The following is a 4,201-nucleotide window of genomic DNA, read 5'->3' as shown; positions in this document are numbered from 1 at the left end:
TCTGCCTGTTCTGCTCCCCACTCTGTCTCTGGTGAAGCCTCTCACCCTCTGCATCTCTGGCCTGTACCCCAGTTCTGTGTGCATAAACAAGGAAATCTTTTTAAAAATGCTTTTGGAACGTCGCGTGTACGTCGGGCACAGACGGGAGGAGCATGATCAGAGCCTCGCTGCCCCGCAGGGTTGGTGGGATTCCGGGCGGGAGAGGCAGTCCCACCAGTGTCAAGGGCCTGGCACAGGGCAGCGGGCTGAGGGAGGCCTGCCCGCGAGGTCGGGAGTGGAGACGGGCGGCCAGCAGGGTCCTGGTGAAGACTGACCGCTCCTTTTCTCAGCCATCCCCTAGAACATACAGTGGACCCACCGTCTGGGGTTCACCCCTCTGCAGATGCAGTCACGACCGCCGTGAAATGCGTCCCGTGAGCCAGTGGTACACGGCGCATCTGAGAGGCGGAATTTGAAACTTCAATACATAACTAAGCTTCTCTAAAACTGTGACTGACACAATAAAACAAAAATACTGAAATTTCATTTTTATTGATAATAACAAGATGAAAATAAGTGAAGCACCTTAGATCGGAAAAGCTTATTTGAATCCCTTAGGCTTGCTTACAGAGCAGATGAGCAAACCCAGATCTTGTGCTGATTCACTAACTGTTACCCCATCCTCGGTTTGTTTTTTAAATGTCTTGTTTCAATTTGATCGCAAAGTTCTCTTGCATGTGCGCCTCAGCACCCAAGGTCACAGCACAACAGCCTCACACTGTTCAACAACCACCACTTGTATCATAGGCAAAGACAAAAAAAAAAAACAAGCCAGCTCTGTGCCGAGTAAAGGCACGGACAGGCCAGCATGCCCCAAACCAGCAGTGCCGGGACTGACGCCTGGCTCCGCCCACAGGCGTGGCGCAAAGGTCCTGCTGGACTCAAATGTGAATATTCGATCGTAAAGTGACTTGCATTTTCATAATTCATTTCATGGCTTCCACGCTTCTGGCCACAGTGAACCGGTGGAAAGCAGGGTTTCCTGTACCCTGCACCAGTGGTCTAGACTGAAACAATTCGAGGAAACTGTACCCAGAGACCAGGGCACCCTGGGAAGAAACCCCACTCGGATGCAGGCGCCGCCTCTTTGGAACCCAAACCAGCTGTATGTGCCTCCCTGAAGCCTGTGTTACTGCACCAGGCGGGCACAGATATATGACCTTCAGAGACCGCGTCCTTCGTCCACGCCGCGGGTACTGGGAGAACCCCCAGTAATGACTCCGCAGTTTCACTGTCTCTTAAAGCTCTGCCGTCCCCATCGCTCAAGATGTAACGCCGAGCGCGGAAACAGAAAACCGTCAGTTGATCGTGAATTCTGGGGTCTTCACCCTGGGGCTCGGCCGTGACTTCCCGCAGGCGGCCCTCAAGACTCACCTTACAGCAGGGAGTGGGAGCCCGCGGCAGGGGGCAGGAGCAAGCCGGGTGGCCGCGCCCGGGGGCAGTGGCCCCTTCAGCAGCAGTGCAGGGGAGCTGGGAGAGAAGGTGGGTCATAGGTGACCAGGCCCCTGTTTGGCACAGAGGAGTTGGCAGGAAATCCCTCCAGGCTCCCGGGATGGTCCGCCGCGGGGGAACAAGAACACGTCTGTGCTTTTAAGAGGGCGCTGGCTGCGGCTGGGGGGGCGGGGCTGGCCAGGTTCCAGCACCCACGCGGAGGTGGTGGAGGCCAGAGGAGTTGGGGTACAGATGGAGAAGAGTGGGGTAGCCTCCAAGGGCAGATGGACGGAACCCAGCGGCTGTCTGGGGGACGCTGAGTTTGCATGGTCTGCAACAGGTGTGTGGTGGCCAGGGCGGGGGCAGGGTTCACGCAGGAGGAAGCAGGACATGCTCCGAACGGACGACCGCATCATGAGAAATCGAATCTCGTGGCACGAGTATGAGACTCGTGCGCGGGCAGAGCTTTGAAACTGACCTAGACTGCAGTTTCCTTCACACAAGCGAGTCAGCCTGGTTTGGCTCTCGGCGTGCGGAGGGCGGTGTGAGGCTGCAGACGCGGCCCAGACCCGGCTGCTTCCGCCCAGGGGTCCCCCCGCCTGCTTCCGCCCAGGGGTCCCGCACGCTGCCCTTCCTTGCTCTGTCCCCGCCCCGCCCCTGACACCCACTGTGTCCCCTCCTGCCACTCCGTCCCTTGGAGAGCGTGCTTTCGGCGAATCGCACGGAGCAGCTTCTTCCTTCATGCGAGGGGCTGCGGCCCCCAGCAGGACTCGCGTCGTGAGGGTGGGGCTCCCACTTACACCCCGTCTGCGGGATGAGCTCTTGCCCACGAAGCTGCAGTGGCGCTCACAGACAGCCTCCGTTCAAACCAGTGTCCACCCGTGCTCCAGCTAGCGCAGGACAGGTGCGCGCTTCACCCTGCAAGAGGCCGCCGAGTCCCTCGGGCGCGGGCAGGTTCTGCACCCCTGCCGGCCCCGCGCGAGTGGCCTTCTGCCCCTGCCACGCCAGCACTGGGCGCTGACCGGCTCTTACTCTGGCCTCTAGGGGCGCGGGGTGCAGCTTCCTGCGGGGTTCACTTGCATCTCCCCACGGCCCACGGCCCGGCGGGCACTCTTGTGCCTGGCCGCCGCTGAGCGTGTCCCTTGCAGGGAGCCTCTCCTTCGTCCCCACGTCCTGAGTGGGGTGTCTGCCCTTTTTTTTCACCTTTAAGCCCTCTGTTGGCCGCGTGGCGTGTTCTCGGCCGCCTGCACTTACACACCGGACTGTCCTCCCACCCTCAGCATGGTGGTTTGCAGAGCAAAGGGGGCCCCCTTCATGAGTCGGCTTACTGACTTTTCCTTTTGGGGACCAGGCTTGTGATGCCGGTCTAACTGCCTGACAGTGGCTCGTGAAGGCTTCTCTCTTTTCCCTTAGTTTCATGTTTTACCTCTGGAGCCCATGATCCGACTGACGCTCACGCGCGGGGAGTGAGGCTCACACGGGGCCTCTGGCGTCTGCCTGCCGAGAGCCGGTGGCCTGGCACCGGTGCTCCCACGTCTTGACCGGACATGAGTTGGGGGTGTTTGTGTGGGCTGCTTCCAGACACTTCTACCGATCACGGTCGGCCCTCTCCACCACCCGGTGTCTTGATTACTCTCAGCTTGGTTATCCAGGGCAGTGAGTCCTCCCTCTTCACTCAGTGTGTTTGCTACTCTAGAGCCTGTACCTTTCCATGTAAATTTCAGAATAATCATGTCTACCGGAAAAGAACAAGATACCATGTCAGGACCTTGAGAGGAACTGCACAGCCATAACTGGGGGGAGAGCAGACCTCTTTACGACACCGGGCCCTGGAGCCCCAGAAATGAGGCGCCCTTCCACCCAGTTGGGTCGTCTCTGGCGCCTCGACCGTCTGTGGTTGCTGTCTGTTCTAAGGCTATATATATGCACACAGCTCAGTGCGGCTTCCTGGTGACCGGCCGTGGTCCTGCGCGTCAGTTTGCGCACGGTGCTCGCTTTATGCAGAATGTGGCCGACTTCAGGGTGGCTCTAAATTCCGCCAGCTCACTGAATGCTTCGTTCTAGCTTTGGGGTTGTTTTTATTTGTCCTGGTGGATTATTTGGGCCATGGCATGAGCAGGCGGGGATGGTCTTATTTCTTCCTTTGTTTGCCTTATTTTTCTTGCCTAATTGCAGTGGCCGGAACGTCCAGTGCCACGCTGAATAAGGGCAGTGTAAGCGCGGACACACCCTGGCCGTGGTCCGAGCTCAGAGGAAAAGCATTTACTTCGCTGTTAAGAATGACACAGCTTTGGTCTGTACCACCCAATGTCTTAGAAAAACAGTCTTCTTTCTCTTCTCCCTCCCCCACACCCCCTTAAGGAGAAGTGTTAAGAGTTAGGCTTTGGCCCCAGCCAGATGACTTGGCAAAAAGAAAATGGTAGAGGTGAGCTGAACACTTCCTCCTCCAGGCCGCGCTTGCAAGCGACAGAACCAAGTTCCCTTAAGTTTTGGGGGGCCCTTTCCAGACCTAACCAGCGGAGCCAGGCCCTCCGCAGGACCCTGCATTCTGCAGTGAGCCAGTGCGGATGGGGGCGCCCGTCAGCCCCTGTGGGGTCAGGCCCCTCTGGGTTCGGCTCTCAGGCGGCTGCGACCTGCCCCCTTGGGTGACAGGAGTGTCCGGGGTGAGCCGCGGGCGGCGGTTACCCAAAAGCGAGAATCGGCCCTTAAGAGGAAGCAAGGCCGATTTCGA

This window comes from Condylura cristata, unplaced genomic scaffold (assembly GCF_000260355.1).
Source record: "Condylura cristata isolate star-nosed mole 26May11 unplaced genomic scaffold, ConCri1.0 scaffold00042, whole genome shotgun sequence".
Taxonomy (NCBI): Eukaryota; Metazoa; Chordata; class Mammalia; order Eulipotyphla; family Talpidae; genus Condylura; species Condylura cristata.
This window is presented reverse-complemented; position numbering follows the sequence as displayed.